Source organism: Falco cherrug, chromosome 1 (assembly GCF_023634085.1).
Source record: "Falco cherrug isolate bFalChe1 chromosome 1, bFalChe1.pri, whole genome shotgun sequence".
Lineage (NCBI taxonomy): Eukaryota > Metazoa > Chordata > Aves > Falconiformes > Falconidae > Falco > Falco cherrug.
Genome location: NC_073697.1, coordinates 88,351,308 through 88,375,148, shown reverse-complemented (window position 1 = coordinate 88,375,148; position 23,841 = coordinate 88,351,308). Strand labels below are relative to the sequence as shown.

Sequence of the window (23,841 nt, the reverse complement as noted above, 5' to 3'; positions counted from 1 at the left end):
CACCATTCAAGTGTTGTTGATAATTAATTGCTTCATAATGTGGCTGTTACATCATTTGCCTTTCAGGAGCCAATGTGTTTGGCCTTACTAGATACCACCCATTGTGTCATTAAGCTTTTTAGGGAAAGAGTTTAGGAAAAAAGAGTTACTCTTAAAAAGGAATTCTCAGAGCTAAGGAAGTGCTTTCTTCTTCTAGTCTCCTTGATTCTGTCTTGTGGGGTAGGAAGCACGGGGGATGGTTTGCTTCCTGGAGAAAGAATAAAATGTTCAGCCTTATCAACCTGGAGTTGCATTGGAAACACAAGGCAATTAAAACTTACCTTAGGGTATGTAGTGTTTATTATGTATGCAAGTCACAAACAGTAATAAACTTTAGGGTCCTAAGGTTGTTTTAAATACTTAGAGGAATAAATATATTACACTTTCTCCCCTCCTCCTGCTGACATTCTAAGTACCTCAGTGCTCCCCTGCTTTTAAGTACTTCAGCAGGACCTTGAGTATTGATACCTCACAACCTATTTTTACTCTGTGCAAAAAGACAGAATACCAGGAATAGCTCCTTCTAATCTGATTCCTGAATCAAACTTGCAATACTTTCAGCGATGTGTGAGAATTGATTGAGGCATGGTCAGACGGTTCCTCTGAGTACTGAATTACTTTGGGTGTGTATGAGACAAGGAGGGAATATAGTGGGCACCTTGAAAGGCTTCAGCATCCACACAGGTCAACACATCTTTCTCTTTAAAATGCAGCAAATTAAAGCAGTTATAAAAGCCTTTTACTATATTTGGTGTTGCACTAATTCTAAATTAGCATGAAGTTTGCAGTGGAATTCTCCTGTGACAGCTCTAGCTGTCAAGCCACTGTTTTCTGTGGGATTCAGCTGTCTTCAATCCTTTGGGAAAATGGTGTCCAGCTTCATTAGGGTTAGAAGCTGTATGACATCTCAAGGGCACCAAACCCTCATGAAACACATTACAAATTAATCGGAATGTGTTCAAGCTATAAAGCTGCCTAATCAGTTCCTATATGCTTTTTTAAACTATGAAAATAATGCACCTGTGCTGGCTCTGCGTGTCTGGAGGTCTGTTGAGCTTGGACTTGCATCTAAGACTCTTTGCTTGATCTTTGTGATAGTCATGTATTCATTCACCTAACCTTTGTTTTGTGAGAGTACTGGTTGTAGTAGAGCTGTGTGCTGTACTGAAAATAGAAGTCCCTGAGGTGAATCTAGTGTAACTCAAACTACAGCTAAACATAAGACACGGTGGGTACCCACCCAATGTGACTTTTCTTCTACTGATGCTTTCTCGGCCCCATCTCTACCTGCCCGGCCGCTGGGCTGGAAGGGTCAGGCAGCTGCAAACCCCTTCGCGCTGCTCCGGGGGCTTGCCGGTGCCCCCAGCCAGCACCGCCACTAGAGTTTTTCTACTCGCTTAAAATCCAGATGATTGCTCTGTCCTGCCTAGGGAACGGCTCTTCTGATGATCTGCATCCACCCTCGAGTGGCGAAGATGCGAGCAGGGCTGTTCTGAGGAAAAAGGGGCGGGCGCGTCTCCCTCCTCCTCCTCCTCCCCCGCTCCGCCTGGGAACCCGGGCCGGGCCGGGGGGCGGCCGCTAGTGAGCGCTGCGCCGCCGCCCCGGGAGCAGCCCCGCCGGGTCTCTGCAGCGTAGCTTTGATCGCCGGCAAATTTATGCTCTTCGAGGGGAAACAAATAACATCCGCTCCCCCCGCTATACGTTGCTAAGGCCATCAGCTGCTGTAAGACCTGTGCGGCCGCGTCTCGCGTTCAGTGTGCTCTGCCAAGCCGTTACCGCTCGGTTATTTGAAAGGCAAGTTTTAAATATTGGCGTGGGCTATGAAGCGATGCTTCAGGTGTTTCTGTTTACTATCTTTCTAGAGGATCGATAAAATGCGGCAAAGGCTGAAGTCTTTTTGCTTACAATAGACACTTAAGGCAATTACCTGTATCATAAAATTAAAAACCGGTTTGCGCTCTGTGGGGGGAGGAAAGACACAAAAGGAGTTAAACAGGGAGCTCTCCTTTTTCTGTCATCTGTAACAACCCAGTTGCATTTTGTGAAATGTCGAAAGCAAAAGCTAAAATCAAATGATCAGTTTCTAGCCAGTATAAGACATGTTGCACGTCAGTGGTAATACTCACATGAATGCATCTTGTTCCCAGTGTAACTCACCCGGCTCTTGCCTGGACCGCTTTCCCTAGAGCGGGTTCTGTGCCACCGGCCGTGGATTCCCTTTGGCGTTAGGATGAACGCCGAACTACCATCCCCGACCGAGACGGTGTCGGTTTGCGAACCGGTGGGAGGCTGCAACCGTCGGCTTCTCCCCGCTACCCTGCGGAGCTGCAGCTCTCACGGGCTGCGTGGGTCACCCGCGCCACGCCACGCTAGCCGTTCTCGGTGGGGACTGCGGGCTGGCGGGTCCAGCTCCCCTCCCTGCCGGCGCGGTTACTGCCGAGGGCTTTGTTCATTTGCTAGGTAGACTTAGACTTGTCTGCAAATCAGCCCGGCAGTGCAAGTTCGGTTTCTCAGCATCACCTGCCTGCCGATCCTCCTAGCAGAGCGGAAAGATAATCTTGAACAGGAGCCTTCTGCGATCCCGGGTACCAGTACTTGACAGCCAGCCTCTGCTAACGGCGATCCTCGGGTGATGGGAGGAGGTTTTCTCCAAGACCTGCTTTCCGTAGCCGAAACCGTCCTCCCGCTACATTCTGCCCCCTCCCCTCGTCCCTCCCCACCTCCTCTCCGCCTTCTCCGCCGGGCACGGTCGTGGTCTCTGTTCAGCCTCGCCCGCTGCAACGAGGCGTGGAGGGGAGCGGGGAGGTCCCACCTCATGCGCGCAGCCCCGAGCCACGTGTGCCGGCGCTGCCGTGGGCACAGTCCGGCTCCCACGCGTGGGAGAGCTCCTCGCCGGCCGCACCCCGGGGGGGCTGCACACGGCAGCGCCGCCGCCCTGTGCCCGGTGGAGAGCATGAGTCCCTTCCTGCTGCCTCCATCCGACTTCTAGCCAGGTGGCAAGTTGAAAGCGCGGTAGCTCAAGAGCCCGAAAGGCTACAGACGGAAGCGTTGGGCTGGGGAATTACAGGGGAGCGGTGCCTCCTTGTGCCAAGAAAAGAGAGCAGCGCGTCCGTACCTGCCCAGGAGCGGGAGCCAAGGGAAACACGGGTGCTCCCGGGTGCCCGGACCGCTTGTACAGCATCTGGGGTGTCCGGAGGACTCCGTGCTTATGGAACCTCGAACCGTGTTGCTGTAGGGCTTGCTGGAGGGTTTCCAGCCCTGTTCGGCTGCTGATGCTGTAAAGGAAACTGATGCGTCTCCAGCAGTTCCCATTATACTACAAACTGATCTAGCTTGGCAACTGGCTTCGATGGGCACACGGAGTGTGATGTGATAAAATAATTGTATAGGCACTTGTTTAATCACCTGTCTACTCTGCTTTTGTCCTCCCTGCTTCTTCAAAACGAGAAGGCTCATGAGTCGTGCCATCAACATCTGATACTGGGCTTGAGTCCTGTGTGCTTGTGACTCCATCACCAAAAAAAGGCAGTTGTAGCATTAAGCCCGGGCAGCTAAAACAGACATCGGGAGGTGTGCAGAATGTGAGGCTTCTCCTGAAACTGCACCCAAGGGAGCACCATCTGCTGTCTCTCTGGCAAATATTATACTTTTGAGCGCATTACCTCTGCCTTTGCTGGGTGCGGGTGTGGAGATGATTACTGTGGAGCTGGAGGCAATTTTCTATACAGCTGCACAGCAAAACACGTTTATGTTGTGCTGCATTTCCTCAGTAATACAAACCCACAGGGGTGAGGGTGGCTCTCAGTCGAGCTTAGAGACTTCGGGCTCCGGGGCAGAAGACCTTAAAATGTTAAAATCTGTCTGTCTCCCTACATGGCCGCTGTTTTCCCTCATGAGATGGGAGGCTGTTCACTATGAGTGATGAACTGAATCCTTGCTAAAAAGTCCTAGCAACCTCGAATCCCCCCCCGGTCTCGGCTCTGGGGATAAAAGTGCTCCGTGTTGCCCCTTGGGCAAGCTGCCTTTCCCGGGGCTACAGCCAGGCGCTGGAGGGCAGGAAGGATGCTGCTCAGCAAGGCGGGGTAGGGGGTATGGGGGTGGCCGGCCGGCCGGCCAGAATAGATGCATTTGCTCCTTGGGGCATAAATTCTCAGCAGGGAGAGCACAGCATCCTTCCTCCCTACCCAAAAAGGTAGAGGTAACTGTGATTTTTGGAAGTGGCAGCTGGAGTGGAAGGGACGCCCTCCTCCGGGAGAGCTGTGATGAGTAGCGAAGAAAAGCCTGAAAACGCCCCCGAGACCTGAAGTTTCACAACGCAACTTTTACAGCCTCCTCCCCAGCGCCCAAAGCCCTGCCAGGGAGCGAGCCCCGCCTGGGCACTGTGTCCCCGCAGCGCTGGGGGGCGGCGGCTCCTGTCTGCGGGCAAGTGGGGTCCCAAATGCGGAGAATATCAGAACAAAGTGAATATGCGTGTCGGTGATGGAGAACGAGGGTTTCTGAGCCCGGCGGTCCCCGGCAGGGCAGGGGCGCGGACCTGGGGGCGAGCGGCGGTGGGAGGGGGCCGGGCAGGCGGGCGGGGGCTGCGTGGGACAGGGCGCACGCGTGGAGAGGACGTACAATGAGAGCTGGCTAGAGGAGGGTGCTTCAGCATCCTCAGCCCTTCCCTGCCCCGTAGCACGCCCCTGGCTGGGACCCGGCGGCGGAGCACCGGCGGCAGAGCTCCCGCCGGCTGCGTGCCGCGGGAAGGGATGCTGCAGGAGGCGGCGCTAGGAGGGCTGGGCTGAGCGCGACGCTACATGAAGAGGTGATTTTTGAAGGGGGAAATAGTAATGGAGAACGGCTCCTCTTTCCAGGTTGCTTTCTGTGCTCTTCTCCATAGGAAAGTTGTCCAGTCTAGATCGTCCTTCCAGAAAAACATCTTGACACTAGGATCATATTTTCTTATTCGTGGTGCCTTAAGAAACCTTAGAACAATGATTATCTGTTTTTCACTATGAGACACTGGTTCATACTGAAAGAAAGGATGGATCTTGTTTTAGGCTAAGTATTGAGCCAAATAAAGTGTGAGCTAAAGTCGAGGGGTCTTTTGGAAGGAATAGGTGGAGCCATGCTTAAGGTACTGGACTGGGACTGATGGCCAGTACTTGGTTTGTAGCTGCAGAACTGAGTAATCCCAAACAACATGTTGGTACCTCTTGGTCCCACCTGGAAGAGGAAATAGGTTTTCTTTGCCTGGTCTGAGCGGTGCACTGGGACTGGGGCCGGTGTCTGGGAAGCCAGCAGGAAGGCTGGGTGACATGCCCTTGGCTGGCCAGACAACCCCTGCCCTCCCCAGTGTCCTTCCCCTGCAGCTCCGCAGAGTGGCGGAAGGTCACCCGCTACCTCTCTCCCCTGGGCCTGCTTGGAGCAGGTTAAAATGGCGATGGCCACCCTGTCCCTCGAAGGCAGCAGCTTGTGTGGCCCTGCCGGGCTGCCCGGGGGCTCCGGGTGCAGGTGGGAGCCGAGGCATGGCCGGAGGGAGGCTAGGTGTCCTGCCGGGAGCCAGCGCCCCTTCGGGGGCTCCTGTGGCTCTGCTCGGCTCTGCGGGGTGACAGGGGTTCCCCATGCCTCGCAGCCCCTCTCTGCCCGGTGCCTGCCGCCTTTCTGTCACCGGGACCGACCGGCTGTGGGTGGAAGTGCGGCAGCGGGGTCGCCCCACAGTCCCCCGGGGTGCCCAAGCGGGCTCTCCCGGCAGTGCACCCGGAGCAGCAGCGGGCTTCCTCCAGGCTGCTCTCGGGGCATTTGTGTGCATCAGTGGGTTTACGATTGAATAGAGAAGAGCCAAGGAAGGATGTGCTTGGATTTCAACGCTATTTTAGGTAGAAATAATCGGAAATGTGTGAGTGAATAGCCTGAGAAATACTTACTGAAAAGTCTTTCCTGCTGCATATCTGTCTCCACGCCCCCGCCACACCTCCCCCACCCCCCATTTTATTGTGTGCCTCCAAGTTTATAAAAATATTTCAAGACGTCTGTGTCCAGCAGTGGCTTTAGTCGATGTCCCCTCTGCACGGCCCTGAGCCTGCTCCCCCCCCACTAGGGCCGGTGGATGTGATTTTTTGTGTCAGCCTCCCACGGAGGGGCAGGCAGCCGTTCCGAGCACACCTTCCCTGACAGAAGGGGGGCCGCACTCTGCACTCCTCTGGCCCGGTGAGGGAGGCTCCTCGGGCTTGGACACCTTCCCTTCGGGCAGAGCCCTGCAAACAAAGCGGCGGCGCTGACTGTCCGCGGGTCCTTTCAAGAGCTACGAGCCACAGACCCTCCGAAATCCCCATGCAATCCCTTTGCAGAGGCCGGTTTCACTCGGCACCAGCTGTCGGGCTCGGCCGGCTGCTGAGCACCGAAGATGAGACCCCGGCACGGAAACCCGTTCTTTCTGCCGGCGGCAGCGCGGCTCGGCGCTGCCCGTCCCGCCCGTCGGGGCAGCGGACGCGGAGCGGAGGCCGGGAGCAGAGGCAGGCTGTTGGCTTTAACCCACCCGCGAATGGTTTCCCTGCTGTAGTGCCGACAGCCATTCAGCTGGTCGAGGCTTTCAAAGACCCGTTACCCCAGCTCCCTTATACAAAGTACGAATGGACAACATTATGAATGGCTTCGTTTTCCCGATTTAAATACTATCCTGGTTCCCCCTGCTTCTCTTTAAATTTTCTCCTATGCTTTTTCTGTGTGTGTGAGAGGTGTTTTTAGGGGATTGGTGGGGTTTTTTTCGTGTGTTTTTTGGTTTGTGTGGGTTTTTTTTCTTGTAATCATTTACCTTTCCATAGGGATGTGTGTGTGTGAAGAGGGGAAGAAGGGATCAATTCTAATCAGTAAATTTGGCCAAAGATTCAACAGGGGAACACCAGAACTATCCTTTTACTTGCTCCAAATGCTGCTGTAAACTCCTTAAATGAATCACTTGGTGTTTGGGGTTGGGCAGAGAGGAATCCTTAGCTTTGCTGGTACTTAAGTTGTCTGTAACAGCTTGCATGTGAAGGTGGCCTCCATACTTCTCTAAAGATGTTGAGAGATCCCCTTTTCCTTCAGAATGGGAAGTCTTTCTTTTTCTGCTTCTCCTGGAGCAGAGCCTCCTTTTTGTTTGATTTTTCAAAATAATTTAGATATGTGTTAAAGGTGTAACCACTGTAAAAAGAAAACAGGCAACAGAATTTTCTGCTGGTGAGCTGTGTAAAACCAGATTGCTGTCACCCTAAACTTGTTCTGAAACATTATGGGAATTCACAGTGGAGGAACAAACCAGTTTGTCTTCTAGCACTTTGTGATGGTGGCTTTCATACTTTGTATAACTCCCTATTGATTTTAATTGGGCTAACTGCTGGCAAAGATGTAGTGACTCTTGGTAAAGGTGTTGCTTCTCAGGAGGTCATTGTGTGAGGGAGGAGACCCCTGCCCTTTGTTGAAGTAGTAGTAGCAGGGTGACTCTTTAAAATATTTGACTTATTACACCCATGCAGAATGGCACATGTGAGTTTGCACTGTGCACAGCAGCTTATTGTTGTCACCTGATTATTCTGTGTGTCTAAGGAGGTTTACAAGACAAGGGCTTGCCTACCTCCCAGGTGAGTGAGTAAGCAGGATTTTTACTGAGTCTGTGTTTGATGCTGAGCCCAGGCAGCATACCTAGTTCCGTGTAGTACCACAAAGACTATTTTAGTTTGCCCCAAGGAACTTCCATTCTCAATTAGCCGCCCACCCACTGTTCTGCTAGTTCCTTATGGCAGAGATCTCTGCCCGTGGAGCTTCTGGTGACAACACACTAAAGAGAGGAACATGGTTTTAAAGCTCTGATGCTTTGAGACTCTTCTTCCCATCTGTTCACTTCTGAGCAGAGGGATGGGTCCTTTGCATGGGCACAGATCTGTTAGATCCAGGCTTTGCCTGGGGAAGCTTGCTGTTCCCAGGAAGGGTTTAGCTGGAGTCTCAGAAGTTGTGTACAGATTGAGCCAGGCTTCAGCTGAAAAGCTTGGTGGATAATGCCATTGTCAACCCTCCAGTGGAGCAGTTTGGCCACCTGCTACTTCCTTTGGATGGGAACAGGATGCTTACTGCAGGGCTTATCAGGAGGGAATATACATACTTTCAAGGTACCCCATGTAAATGGGGTTCTCTGGAGGAGTTAACAGGGAATACCTTTTTCCTAATCAATGGCAGCTAGGATTTTTTTATTTTTTTTTAATATATACCTCACCCTCTTTCTTAGCACTTAGTTTGTCATAATTGCCAGAAAGTATCTTGTCTTCAGTGTGTGCTGGGATGAATCCTGAGGACTGGATATGGAGCAGTGGCAGGATATGGCCCTAAAAACCAGCAGCTTGTGCTTCCTGCAGGGAAGTGGCTGGCTGTGGCAGCCCTTCTAGAGGCAGTGTACACCCTCCACTGCAGTGGAGTGAGTGCAGTGCTGACCAGCAGGTCCAGAGGAAAAAAAAAATCTATTGTGCCTTGGTTTTCAGTAAATATGCTATGAGCTACCTGCTGGTATTGGGTCTAATCATAGGAGTTTTCCCCTCAAAGCTGTGGCTGGATTTATGTTGATCACTTTAAAACAAATCTCACAGATATACTTAGTAGAAGAATGTGTAAAACCCAACCCCCAAATGGTATTATGTAACCAATACAGTATTTAAGTGCCCCCTGTGTAAACTAACTGAAAAGCCTGCTGTTTGCTTTCTTTGCCTCTGTTGTGTATTGGTCAACCAAAGCTGCGTGCTCTGTTTGCTGTTCTGATTACTATTTTAAAAGGAAAGATCCACAGGATCATGTTATCCAGAAAGTGAAAAAGACTTAAACCCCACTCACTGGGCTTAGAAAGGGCTCTGGGACTGAGTGAGAGCCCTCTCTTGGGTTGCCCAGGGGTGTGGATTGCCAAGGGAGCTGGTGCCATTTGAAAGCACAGGCACATCAAGGATACAGCCCCACACAATGTACTTTGTCCCTTTATTTTGGCATGTGTGGTGCAGCTGTTCACAGTGGCCTCTGCAACCCCAGCCACAGGGTTCAGCTGAGCTCAGCAAAGATGAAGATGTGTTAGCGTAGGGTCAAGGAGATGGTGGGAGCTAGTGGGCCAACTGGGAACATGTTCCTGCTGCCATATCTAGAGCTGGTATCAGGTGGAAATAAGAGGTGGATTTCCTCTTGCTTTGAACCAAGAGAAGTTTGTAGGCTTTCCCCCTAATTTACTGTTATTGATCTGCCATCAGCTCCTTGCCCAGTTAAATCCTTTATTCAAGGTGCTGGATCTTAGGAGCGCAGTGGTTTCCCATTATTGTTATAATCTTTTGCCAAAGAGAGATTCCCCCTTCTCAGTAATGCACCAAAGTGGAAGTAATCGCTCTTTTTTTCTTCTTGCATTTGTCCTTTCCTGTTTCATTCACCAATTGAAAAATGGCTAAAGAGCAGCCCCCATTTCACCTCCCCTTTTCCCTGATTGACTCAGCAGCTCCTGGGACAGAGGGAGGAAAGGGGCCTCGAGGTCACAACCTTCACAATCTTCAAAGCCCCAGCCGCTTCCAGCAGCTGTCACAGCTCTCACTGACCATATCCCCAGAAGGTCAGCAAAAAAATAAACACTGGGGCCCGACAGGTCCCCTTCTCATGCAAACTGGCCATTTCCCTCCCCAGCTCCCATTCCATGCATAGATTACACATAGGAGACCCCCTTGGATTTGCACAGAGCTATGCAAGAGCAAAATGCCACAGAAAATAAAAGCAGAAGGGCTTCCTGGGCAGGCAGGGTGGGAAAAAGAAAAGCAGCTTCCTGAGCTTTCCATGCCCACCCACAGGCTGCTGCAGCCATTTTGTGTGCGCAAAGCCTGAAGGTGAAGCTGGGGAGGGGGCCGACTTTTCCCTGGGAGAGACTGCAGGGAAGGATTTAGCTTTTCTATCTGCTTGTGCATGTGAGGGACAGAAGAAAGACAGAATCCAAAAGAAATAGGAAATTAAGCATAGATTGTAAAAGCCTTTTCATCAGGATTAGATTGCATCCCTCTCCTACAGCCAGCCTGCTTTCTGCACTCACCTTCCTCTGCAAAAAGTCATGATGAAGCAGAAACAGTCCCAGGGAGAAGTACAGGTTCAAAAGGCCAGAGTGGAAAGGTCCTTTGCTAAAGGAAATACCCCTCCCCAACCCTCTTTATAGAAGTATCCATTTCACCATGGCCACTAATAATCAAAGGGCTATTTCCTGGTCTTCCCAGCACAGCTCCCAGATGCAGAGCACCATTCTCGTCTCCATTATGGCAAACCCTTCCCTTTCCACCCCACACACTCCCTTCCCTACCTGTGCTCCCCCATTGCTGAACCCAGCACTGGGGCACGACTTGACCCCATTTTTCAGGCTGCACAGCAAAGGAAGATGCTCCTTTTCCTATGAGCATTTCCACCCTCTCCCCACAAAGACCAAATGGGTGAATATAATGCTGCATTGCTGGACAAAATCCCGTCGAGGGGGTTCTTTATCAGCGTGTGGCTGCTGGGGAGGCGGGAAGGGCTGGTGACCTGCAAGAAAACCCACCAGCAAGAAAAGGCAGCGAGAGGGGACGTGGGAGTCACTTTATTTATTGGGTGTCGGCCGGGTACAGCGGGGGGCGGCCGGACCGACGGGCCCGGTCACTTTGCCCTGCCCCTGCGCGCACTCTCCGCCGCTGCGTGTTTAAACAAAGAAAGTTGCCCAAGCGAAGCCCCCCTACCCGCCCCTTACCCCCCCGTTAAGGTGGCTCTCGGGGGGTGGTGGGACGTCCCGTTCCCGCACGCGGTCACCGGCTCGTCCCCGGCTCTCGCCGCTCCCCGGCGCACTGACGCCCTTTCATTATTGCACTGCTCGCTGCGACCGTAACAGTAGTGCAACAGGGAAAGAGGGGCAGCCCGCCCGGTGGTCCCAGCGCTGGCCCAGCAGCCGTGGCCGCCCCTCGGCCTGCAGCCCGGCCGCCGGGCCGGGGGCACGGAGGGAGAGCCCGGAGCGGCCGGGGGGGGTGATGTCCTGGCTTTGTCCCCGAGCTCGGAATGATGCTTGGGGGTGGGGGGGTTTAAACCAAGGGCAGCGTCAGGGTCAGGCGTACGAGGAGGCGGCGGGCGCGGCTCCGTCGCAGCGCTCCGGTCCCTCCCCCGCACGCCCCCGGGCCGGCGAGGCGAGCCCGGCCGCTGTGAGTGAAGGAGCCGCTGCAGCTCCGCGCCGCCCGGGGACCGGCTCGGAAAGCCCCGCGGCAGCGGCTCCTCCGCCGCGCCCTGCTCCGGCCCCCAATCCCCTCCCACCATCCCTTTCCCTGGGCCCCGGAGGTCCCGAAAGGGACCGCGGGGACCACCTGAAATGGAAGGCAGGGCCACCCACCCGACTGCTGTCAGCCCCCAGCTGATCCCTCGCAAAGCGGAGACGAGACTGACCGCTCCCGTCCCGGCTCCGTTCCCACGTACCTCGGTGAGCAGATCTCGGGAAGGGCCGGAGGCAGCGCCCAGCCCCGCTGCGCCGCCCGACCTCGCAACAGCCCCGGCCGCCGGGCTGGCTGCCCGCGCTCGCCGGGCAGAGGCATGAGCTTTGTTTCGAGGAGGTTACTGGGATTAGAGCCTCGGCCTCTTTGTGCTGTGCTCTGCTTCGCATCGCACTGGTTTTCGGGCTGGGATCAGGCACAGAAACAGCAAGTGCGGCTATGTATCTCCTCCCATCCCTTGGTGGGTGTTTACATCATTATGTAAAATAGGCACCCTTCAAACGTCTTGGGACTCATACTATTTTAAAATGGAGCCATGATGGGTTTCTCCGGTTTCAATCACTGCTTGTGTGTTTTAAACATGAGGCCGTTTTGAATCCTGTGCGATAGCATCAAAAATACACTCCTTACTTACAACCTGAGTCACCGCAATAGCACGATTATTCGTCAGATATCTCCGCACAATTACTTGCCTATCTAACAACGCTCAGCATTTCACAACTTTTCCCTTAACTCGATGGGCACATAGGATTATTTTTTTCCTGCTGTGGCTTTCTTCTCTCCATGAAGAATAACCCTCCAAAGAAAAGACCCTATAAGCAATATTGCACTACTACCCTGATCACAAAAGCAGAGGCAATATTGATAGGGTCTCATCCTTAAGGTTAGGAAGCTGGATAATGTGTCTTGCAGCAGGTGACTGGAGGGAGCTTCATTCCATGCCTGCAAATGGGGAAGGGGTAAAAAGTTAGAAAGCAGTGCACTGCCGTATGGATCACAGCACCATGTGCTCCCGGGAGGGTGAGGATGCAGGAATGGAGTAAACCTCTGACCCCACAGAATCTGTGCATGGGCGCTACCCCTCTCTCCCAGGACATAATTAACTCCAGTGTGGATTTTACCCAGGTTTTTACACCTCCATCCCGAGTTCTCACGTTCTTCTGTGTAAATTTTTCTCCCTTATTAATAACCTCAGTCAATTAGCTGCCTAGCTGTTAGAGGCTGAGAAGTGCTATTTATTTGATTAACTGATAGTTGTATTTTGAACCTCTTAGTCACAGGCATCAAGCCCTCAGAGAACTTCCTTTCTAGGGCTGTCCTACTTGGAGAGCCCAATGTTTTAAAATATCCCTCCCTTCATTGGAAATCACAGGATTAAGTACACACCAAAAATTAGAAAGCGAAACAGGATCTCCGGGGCTGGCTATCCAGCACTGACTTTACATTAATGCACACAGATTAAACGGTGTTTGGAGACGCACGCGTGTTTTGCCCTAGCTTGTTTTGTTTGGCTTTTTCTTCTCTTTCCCCTCCCCAGCACCTTTTCTGTCCTAGGCTGGAAGGCACAATCTTCTGCTGAGGCTGGTTTAGCACTGAACGTGCTAACAGCCACAGAAATGATTCCCAGGGAGGGGCTGAGACACCTCCAGCTTCAGGGCTGCTTTGCCAACTAGACTCTTCCTCTGCAATCTGGCTCGCAGTTAACCTGCCCCAGTGCATTTGTCACGTAGGAACGCTTGAGAGTCCAGAGGAAGGAAACTTCATTCCCAGGCCATCCCAAACCAGGTCATGATTTTGACACTTTAAGCTTCTCTTTCCTCAGCCTGCTTTCCAGTGGCTTAAATAGGAGCGTAATGGAGAGACAATCCCCTAATTCATGGATTCCTGGCTAATTTATGCATGCCACATTGATCTGGTCTTTGCCATTAGAGATCCCTGGCGTTTGGCATGCTGGTGTGAGGCAGCCCTGCGTCCCCTTTGATGTTGCCTGACTTGCCCAAAGCATCTGAAAACCAAGGACAGCCAAAGAAAAGCGAAGGGGGGAAGCTCCGTTAATTGTTTGTTTTTTCTAATGGACTGATAAACAAAATCTCGGATCTGCCCCAACCCCTCCTTCTCCCCATCCTTTGTGATGCTTGTTGGAAGCAAACAGGGATCTTTTTTTCCACATTATTTATTTGTATTAACCTCTGCTCACACTAATTAAAAGGCCATGTTCACAGAGATTGCTGTAAGCAGCTCAGAATGAGTTTTATCAAACTTCTGTATTCTCATTTCCTTGGCAAAACCTCCTGTTAAATCCTGCCACTTCTTCTCAACAATCCCTGGCACCTAGACATCCAGCAAGACTGAGAACATAAAAAAAAAAAAGACGCTGCTAGGCTCAGCCTTACCTTTCCATCTATTCCCGTCCAGTCTCTATTTTGTTTATTGTTTACCATGTCTTTTCCACTCTTCAGCCTCGATGTTATCTCAAACAAGACTTATACTTAATACACACAATTTAACTTCTCCAGTGGCCTGAGAGACAAACCCACTGGCAAGTTTACAGTGGAAGCATACAATCTGCACATGAAGTAATGTTAATAATGGATCGGTAGTGGAGGGGCAGAAGCACAACTTGACAATTTCTCCACAACTTAATAATTTCAGTAGTTGCAGAAGCTACAACTGGCAGGAGAGTGTAAGGGATGTAATTAGAAATGTCAGCCACAAGTTATGTTCCAAGCAAAGGCAATTAAGATACTTTGTCTTCTTGTTTCTGGATCTGTGCTGAGAGCCTAGATGTGTCTAAAAATTTTCCTTATTTCCAAGTGGTGTATTGGCACAGGACTCCCCACACCTAGCCCTTTTTTTTAACAAGACCAGGAAAATAAAGACTGACTCAATCTCCAGTAATATTCCCCCAGTTTGCAAACAATGTGCAAAGCTCTAGGTCGTGCTATGTCCTATAGCAGGGAGACTCTCTGGAATGTATATGGGGGTTATTTTAAAATAAACATTTAAACACGAGATTATGAAATGCATGCTATTTATACACCAGAAGGCTCAGCATCTCTAGATATGTTTAGAAACCTCTCTTGCCTGTAATCACAGTTATAGAAACTAAATGGAAATGTCACCCAGACTAGTATGGAAATAAGACTTTGTGTTGCTCAATAATGGAAACCTTTGGGGTTTTGGGAGTGTGTGGGGGGGTTATCTTTTACTGTAGTGGAGTCATTGCTGTACATTTAAGCCCCCCCTTTTCTGGCATTAGCAGACAAATAGACTGAAGTGTCCTTATGATGAAGCTTTGGGATAAATAAAGTAGTGAGCTGACTCTCTGGTGCTGAGAGGCCTCTGCTCCTAGTGAGATCAGACCTTGTCTTCACTGGTCTAGTTTAGCAAGCCATTTCCCCTTCCCTTTGTTGTTGTTTGTTTGTTTCTCTTGTGGTTAAAGATGCCACTTGGGGCAAGCGGGTTTTTTAAATTTTCATCTCGGTTGCAACCACACAAAACATAGCAGGGCAACAAAGCTTCAGTCCAGTCTTGTTTCCCTGGTCACAGCGTTTCACTAGCCTGAGGAACGGAGACAGTTTAAAAGCCATCTTGCAATTAAAAACATTATATAGTCTTCAATATATTTTCTGCAGTGGAATTGACACTATTACCAAAGGTCAGAGCAAACACTTTGGAAACAGCTGTAGGCTGAGAGGTGGTTTAGAGGTTTCCATCCTATTTAATAATTTTATCATTGTTTTAAAACTGGGAAGTGTTGCCTTTTTAATTCTCTCTCTCTTTTTTTTTTTTTTTTTTTAAGAGAGAGAAAATTCTTAGCATTCCAGTCCTGGCTCCTTAAGTCTATCTAGCAAGTTTGTACAAATCCATCCAGAGAAAAAGGGGATTCTTGCTTCCATGCAAGAGTCAACTTGTCTAGGTGTGAGACTCTGGAGAGTAAGGGTTTTGATAATCCTCTCTGAAAACACCACCTTCCCAAGCGCGTTTCACCCACCGAGCTTGGGGATTCTGTCACCCATGGCCACTGATCAATACATTCCCCTTCTCCTGAAATCAGGAGGGATTACACTCCAGAATGTCCTGCCATTTGATTCTTACTTATAATATTTAGTTTGTGGGTTTCAATAACCCTTTTCTCAGCAGCAACATTTCCTCGGCTGGCAGAAGCCAGATCTGCGTCAGTGAGCTCCATTAAAAGGAATGACAGAGCTCCTTAAACAGCCTAGACTTTGTAACCCCACAATACGGCTTTTCTGCATCGTGTTTACCAGCACTCTGCTGTCTGATGGAAAAAAAAAAAAAAAAGACTTCTGGTACTGAATGCAGGAGCAAAATAGGGCTAAATCCTATCACCTTGGAAGTGCCAATCCCACTCCTGGCCCTGCATGTGCAGCACGGCAGCTGAAAGCTCTTGTAGTTGCCTTGGCTGGGGCCAGAGCACATGCACCGCTGACCTTAGGGTCCCCCAAATAAATCTTCCCCCATGGCTGGGGCCGGACTCCCCTGTTACATACCCCAGCTGCCCAGAAACTGCCCACCCACGTGCCTGCAGGGGTAGGGGGTGCGCTTGCTCCCCGGGGCTCCAAGGCCGAGCCTGCCCGGCCGGACCAGAGAAACCCGAAGAGGGGAAGCGGCACCTCTTGTCCCGCCCAGCCGCCTCCCTTCCCCAAACCACCCATGAGCGCTGAGAGCAGGAGCGACCTTAACACAGATCTAGCACTCAATGCAATGACTCAAAAAGTCCCCCTGAAAAAAAAAAAAAAAAATCCCTCTGAAAACTTAAACCATCTGATTTCACTTTCCGCTCCAATTGGTTGTGTAGCCAGGGCGCAGGTCTGGCCTCCTCCACCACACTAATACCCTATGTGTGCTGCCTCCACAGAGGAGGGGTTCTTTTAACAAGTTTATGCAACAACAGGATGGAGGCTCTGCCGGAGCCCTTCCCCCCGCAGCCCGACCTGATTCCCCGCATTCCTCCCGCGCCCTCCCCCTCCGACCCAACTGGAGACAAACTCTGGCATCTCCACACACATGCAAATGGTTTCCCTTGCACAAATACAGACTCCTGAAGGGGCCTTTGCTTCCGAATCCCCCCCCCCCCTTTTTTTTTTTGCTTTCCTCCAGTGCTTTTTTCTTTTTCTTTCTTTTTTTTTTTTTTCGCTGTTACATTCCTCAGTCAGGCAGGGTTAAAAAAAAAAAAAAAAAGAGAGAGAAAGAGTGGGGAAGGGAGGATTTGGAATGTGTAACCTCCACCCCAGGCCCAGATCTGCAGAGAACCCCATCCTCGCCCCCAGCATCCCTGGGGCCTGCCTTCAGGAGAGCTGGCACTCCGGGCTGGGCCCTCCGTGGGCTCCATCACTCCAGCCAGAGCCAAGCAGCCTTGGGAGGTGTCCCCTTGCCCTCTGTGCATGGGACATGGTCCTTGTCACCGCACAGGCCTTTCCCTGTATCACATGCCTCAAATCCTCCCCACGCCCAGGGAGGTTTCAAGTGCAGCAACTGTATTATTTTTAAAGACATACATTTATACAGGAAAACAAGTATGCATCTATTCCCCCTGTGATTTCTCCACCTCCAAACAAGGCAGGCTCACACATCTTGAGAGGCCATTTTACAGCTCGGCATCAGCCCCACCAAGGCTTTCACTAGCGTTTATTTCCACTCGCTGATGGGCTCCATGAGCGCGCGCACACACACACACACACACAGAACAAAGCCTGCCCTGCTCCAGGGTGGCTTCCAGCTCCTTACTGGTCCACCCTCCTCCCTTAATCCTTGGCCAGGGGCAGGGAAGGGCCCCTCACGCTTCCACTCCGGTCACTCTTATGCTCCTATTGATGGCGGAGGGGGGGGAAGACACCCCCCCAGCAGAGCCCATACAGATTTCACCCTCTCCTACTTTTTAATTAATCAAAAAATTAGGAGGAGAAAGTGCCAAAGCTAAACAGGCCTCCCCATTCCTTAATGCACACAAAAATGGCAACCGTGCTACAATGCAGAGAGATGGATGAAAAGAAAAGCTCTAGAGAAAGGGAGCCATGGCGGCTCAGGTTACCTCCACTGAGGCCTGGGAGCTGTACTGCATCCACCACCCTGCCTCCAGTTCAGGTGCGGAGGCTTAGCCTTCTTCTCTGGGTGTGCAAGGGAGATGGGCTTCAGCTCCTCACCAGAAACAGAGGGGCTGAAAAGGTGTCTTTTGTTTGCTCCCTTGTTCATTGAAGAACTAGAGTGTGTTATTGAGGATTCTGCTTCCCCTCATCCCTCTAAAATGGGACACACGCTCCCCCTCAGCATTTGGTCCTCCATTTTCTGCTTCCCCATGGCTCACTCACTAGCACACTCCAGCCTGGCTTGGGATGTGCAGTGCAATCCGAAAATGCTCCTTTACCTAGATTTGATTTCCAATATGACGGCTCTCCCCACCCCCACCCTTTGCTCCCAAGGTAACAGCTCAAGGCTTCAGGAAAAAAAAAAGGAGAGGAAGGTCCCATCCCCCAGCCCTCCAAACCCCCTTCTTAGCAGCTGCAAGAGAAAATACCACATCTGCCTCCAACTACACCGCGAGTGACAGTCACCAACATATTGTTATTTAAAGATCAATTCTGAACGCAATATTCCTGTTCCTAGGCCTACATCATCCCTGCGTATCAGACTCGCTCCACATTGCTATTGGGAAGTGCAGGGAGAGATTGTCTTTCAAAACCTATTGATTATTATTTAGGTGCCTTCTATTACTTTTTTTTTTTAAATTAAAATGAAGGTATCAATATTGCTTTAATCTTAACAGTAATTCCTCTGAAAGTGAAATACGATGGAACTTGAAAAATACATCAATAGGAAGCAAAAATTAAATTGCCTGTGAATACATGTGTATATATTAAAGTCAACTGAATTCTATACACAACAATAACATCCTCAGGTTCATAAAACTCTAATTTTTAAAGCCGTAGCAAGAAAATACTCAAACCTGGTCAGGACATTTTTAAAGGTAGTGATTGCTCTAAAGGAGGACAAGAGGGCTTTAAAATGTGAATAGGCCAGCTTTTTATTTTACAACTTCGACACACAAACCCACGCTAGTGGCAGAAAGGGCAATCCATTTTGTACACTGAAGCAGTCAAAATAGGGAACAAAACCCAAGGAATTTCCATACAGACCACTCAACCTAAACACAAAACAAACAAACAAACACAAGGGTAGGGATTTGTTTAGGCAATTTCTACATTTTAACGTTTGCTCGAGCCTTTGCGGTGGAGGGAAGAAATCAGAGTAGGGGGCTGGTTCTCTACTAAAATGCATTAAATAACTACACAATCCCATAATGTCAGGGGCTGGGTGTGCAACAGTAACTGATCATAAAGGATGTATTAGGACTGGAACCAAATGCTTTGACAATATTATTGCACTGCTTTATTTGTGCAGACAGTAGTGCAACATTGTCAGAGCCAGCGATACCAGCAGTCACTGTCACGTTCTGCACAGCTGTCCCTGCATCCTTTTGTAAGGGACTGTTACATTACAGTGTTAACCACAATAACGTTTTTATGTTTAGCCTCAATAAAACTCTGCATGACAAAGTTTATTTGCAATCGTAATTAGACAAGGTAAAAAAACAACAACAAAAAGTTAGTTTAAAAAAATTACAGAAAGAGAGAAAGGAAAAAGAGAGAGAGAGAGACCACTGTTAGTATGGCTTGTTAAACAAACCATTCAAGTCTTTTGCTACATGCCCAGTATATCTAGACACGGTATGTTATAAAGGTTTTATACAAGAAAATATTTTGCTACAGTAATGGAGAATAAAAGAACAAGGGACATAATTCAGCATCCTCAAATGTATGTGTTTCCATAAAATCCAAATTGGTCAGTCAATGAATCTAAACTATGTAATTTAAATAAATCACAGAAAGTGCCAGCCCTTTCCTCTGCCTTCAGAAGTTGTCTTAATTGTGCTGTGTAGTTTATGGTGGTTGACCAGTACAGATGAAAAAGGCTGATGTATGTGTATATAGAATGGTATAAATATACAGTGCTTTGATTTGCTATGGAAAATATTACAGAAATGATGAGACTTGTGTACAAAAATGCCTGTACTTCAATCTCACACGTATCTGTGTGTCACCACTCAAAAATCACAGTATAAACACCACAGATTCTTAAAACCAAATCAACAGCATTAAATCCTATAGATGTTGATAGGGACCATGTTAAACATCTAGGGGAAAGTTTCTAAAAGGGGAAAACTATAAAGAAATCACTATAAAATTTCAATGTAGATATTGTATGGAAGTGTGTAGAAATTAATAATTACTTACAAGTTATTGGTAAACAAAGCAGGTAATGTGATGCCTTGAAAGCCCCCAGAAACATTTGGGGCTTACGTTTTAAATAGGATGTGTTTAAATTATTCCAGCTCATTTCCATAGAAAGACATATAAAAATGTATAACCCAGAATCTCACTCCTTATTTAAAACCACTCCCACATGTATAAAACCTTATTTCACACACGTGCATAAATACACTGGAGGAGGCATCTATTTTAGGGTTGTTTGCCCACTCTGAAGAGGGTGGGCTGCTAAAGGGGGTCATGTTTCTGCCAGCCAATGCCCTTTTAATATTGCACTGCTCATCATAATTGCCAGTAGTACAACAGAAAAAGGGCTCTGGACAACAGCATGCTTCAGAGACTTTCCAAAATAAATGATAAATCAGTTAGAAACTTCTCCAAGTGATGGCCTTCTGTGCGTAATTTACTCTAAAACAGATTTGTTACATTCAAAAAAAAGGAGTTTCTTCAACAACCACATTGAATCAATGTCATTCTTTAAAATTAGATTTTAATATTTCACAACTCCACCTTGAATTAACTTCAGCAAGAATTTAGATAAGCTCTTTTTAGAGACTTTTTTCTTCTTCTCAATGGTAAATGTATCACACCAGAGCATGTGAAAGCAAAGACCAGAACTGGGATTGTCCTCCTTGCATTTCAGCACCCCAGTATTTTACAGAAGTAGGTGTAATGAATTAGATTAAGCATTATCTTAAAGACACAATGGAGGAGAAGTTCATATCCTTTCTATTGCTTTCCATCTGAATAGTCTGCTAAAATATTTGATATTTATTACATACATGCTTGCCAGTAGCTTAAATTATTTCTTTTTAATTGCTAAGCAAGTCTTGCTATTTTATACAAGCATCTAAACAAGCTTTCAAAACAACTGCCACCCAGGAGTGAGATACCTTTAAAAATCATCTACTTCCAGCATGAAAACATCACTATTGTAATTTTCCTTTTCCAAAAAGAATATATGGGTAGTAAGGAGAAAACATCAGTTAATCATTACAAATCAGACGTTTCAAATAATTTTAGCAGTAAATAACATTTAAGAGTCAACTTGTTAGTCTTTAGGCTTCAAACTGTTTAGCATTTGTTTCTCTAAATTTCAAACGCAAAGCTGGAAAATGTAACTATTTGTTAAATAAAAATCACTTGAGAAATTATAAAATACTTTTATTTCGAACTTCAAACAATGCAAAGAAATCCAAACTTGGAAACAACTTTCCATAAACTGTATAGACAAGGAAGAATCGTACCAAATGCTAAAATGAATTAAACTGATTCAAGTCTGGGGGAGTTTGGGCTGAGTGAGAAAATGCACTGAATGAATTCTAGTTGTCAAAATTTTCAGAGCAGTATTAACAAAAAGCCAATTGATTTGGTCATGTCCCAACCTAATTAGAATCTTAAACTGTATCGTTCTTATTTTCTGATTTTAATTTTTCCTCCTTTTTTTTGTACAATAATTCATTCCTAATCCGGAAACCTAGGCTAGTTTGGAAATGTTAAAAAAAAAAGGGGGGGGGGGGGGAAGAGAGAGAGAAAAAGAGCAAGAAGGAAGGAAAAAGAAAAAAAATAGAAGAAAGAATGTGCTTTAAACTTTAGGAAGTTTTTTTTTTAATTCCAGAGCCCCAGGTTTGTGTTCGAGGGTACGAGCCTTCCTTACACAACTTGAAGACCACACACTGGAGGGAAACGAAGCGGAATTGGGGCAAAGTGCAAGAATGCCAAAGAAACACTCTGGGCTGTGCACCCTGGTTTATTGCAAAAACTCTGGACTATTTAAGCAAAGCATTAGTTTTACGAGATTTAAATATTAAGCCAATATAAATACTGGCTGGAGATAGCATGTGACTTATTGCCTCGCTCTTTGGGGGGGTTGAGCAAAAAAAGAGGAAGGGGGGTCGAAATCAGGATCTTTCAGCAAAACCATTTCCGTGCTTTCTAGGGAGACAGGAGTTCTGCTACGTTGGAAAACGGGAATAGTATTTTCCAAGAGGAGCCCGGTGGTACAAACGCGAGCGGGCAGCACCCGCAAACACTCCCGAGAAACACAACCCGCGGGCTGGGGGCGGGGAGGGAGCGGGCTCAGCTCCGGCGACAAGAATTCGATTCGTGGGATCACACTCGGTGGCTCCGAAGTGTTTGCGTAGGTGAAATGTTTGGGGGGTGGGGGGGTTGGTCGGCTCACCACTATCTAGAGATTTTCAGCCAAGCCTGCCAGCCATCGGCTCCCCCCGTACTCCGCCAGCACTTCGCGCTGCACACCCGCCCCCGTACCCTCCTCTCTCCCCGCTTTCGGCCGCCACGGCCGGCTGCTGCCCGCCGCCGCTCCCGAGTTTTATTCCCGGCCCCACGGCTCCGGCCGCCGGCTCGTTCCGACGCCTCGTACAGACCGCGCGGCGGAAAAAAAACGACCAGCGAGAGCTGCGCCCGGGAGACCGCCGCGGTCCCGAGGGGCAGGAGCAGCCGCCCGCGCCCGCCCGCTCCCCCGGCAAAGCCCTCCGGCGAGCGGCCGGGGAGCCTCCGCACCGGGGCAGGGCGAGGGGCGCCACCACCCCGCGAGGCCGCCCCGCTCCCTCCGCCAGGCTCCCGCCCCCGCCGCCCGGCCCGAGGGGCAGCCCCTCGGCCGCCCGCCCCGCGGGACCATTGTCAGAGCGGCGGCGGCGCGCCCCGCCGTCACCCCGCGCCCCCCCCGCCCGGGGCCCGCGGCTCCCGCCATTTCCGCCCGGGCCGGCGGATGCGGCGGCAGGGCCGGCGGGCCCGCGCGGCGCGGTGCCTGGCGGCGGGGGGACGGATCCCCGCGCCGCGGGGGGGAAAGTTGCCAAAAGAGGCGCAAAAGAGGCGGCGAGAGCGGCGCGGCTCCGCAAACCCCCACCCCACCCCCGCCTCCCGCCGCCCCGCGCCGCCGGCCGCCGCCGCCCCGGGCGCGCCTCGGCGTCGCTCCCTGATCGATCAAAACGTGGGCAAATCCTCCAGTACCAACCTCATGGCCTCCCTGCTCCAGCCTCCATCTTTGACTAGTTGACATTCAGCTCCTGCCTGACCAACTCCTCATTAGCATACCTCCCCCGCCATTGGCTCGCCCCTGCGCTAGTCTTTGCCACCGCCTCCGCCATTGGCTCCCGGGGAGGATATTTAAAAATATTATCCCCTCGCCCATTGGTGCTCGGGCGCTCACGTCACTGCACGCTCTTTATTTTAACAATGAATGCACAAACACATTCTTCCATTCACAAATTTTTTTTTTTTTCAGTAGTTTGCCCGCCTTTTCTCCAACTACATTTTCATTGATTTTTTGTTTCAACTGAGGGGGTCCCGGTTGTAAACAGATAAATCAAAGGCGAACAGAGGGGGGACCTGAGCAAATATTATTTTCTCCCTCTTTCTCTCTTTTGTTCGGCAGCGCTGGTGTTGGGGGAACACAACTGATCCCCAGCGGTCCCGGATCGGAGAGGTGTGGTCGGTGGGGGGGGCCGCTCTGCCCGAGAGCTTGCAGTTTTTCTGTGTGTATTTCGGTTTCAAAGCTCAACCTCTTTCCCGCAAGCAGAAAAGCAAGCCCAGCCCGGGCACAACAAACCGCTACATCTGTCACATTCCGAATAGCAATTATTGCTGTAGGTGGGGAGTGTTTGGCCGGGGGGGGGGCGGGGGGTGCTTGCCCACGGCTGCTCTCCCTCCCGGGCCGGCGGGCAGCGGCGGGGCCGCCACGCTCCCCGCCCGTTCCTCTCGCAGCCGCGCTCTCCGCGGGCTGAGCCAAGCAGGGGATTTAATTGTGACCGACTAAAACACACCAGGTCACTTCAGTGCACTTTCATGACAACAAGAGCTTTTCCTTTTGTGCACGCGGGTGAGCTGAAATCAGGCGATATCAAAGTTTAAGGGCTAGGGAGGGAAGCTCTCTAGTATTTCTCTTATCCTGCAAATTGTAAAACGTAGGAATCGTTGAAAAATTAATAAACAAAGACTGAGAGAGTCATTGAGAGACAGTCTCTCTTACAGGGAGATAGATGTCTTCCTGATTTTCTTTTTTGGAAATATTTCTGCCATGTTGTTAACTAACAAGCTCACAACTGTGAAGTTGCTTCCCCTTTAAAATATATAGTTCCTCCTGTGGACTCAGTTCTTCAACAATTGATTTCAACAGATGTTTGTAAAATGAAAATGGTTTTATAGTCCAATATAAATGGAGTATAAATTGAGTTTATACTCAAACTTAACAG

General features: G+C 49.7%; 1 long non-coding RNA gene across 1 annotated transcript; it reads right to left on the bottom strand.

The window, feature by feature from the left end:
• Positions 1-11,921: 11,921 nt before the first annotated feature.
• On the bottom strand, positions 11,922-22,648 carry LOC129735226 (uncharacterized). The gene is made up of 2 exons (XR_008730631.1): positions 22,605-22,648; positions 11,922-12,221 (listed from the first exon to the last, which is right to left on the bottom strand). It is a non-coding gene; the product is annotated as an uncharacterized LOC129735226 (long non-coding RNA).
• Between the last annotated feature and the right edge of the window lie 1,193 nt (positions 22,649-23,841).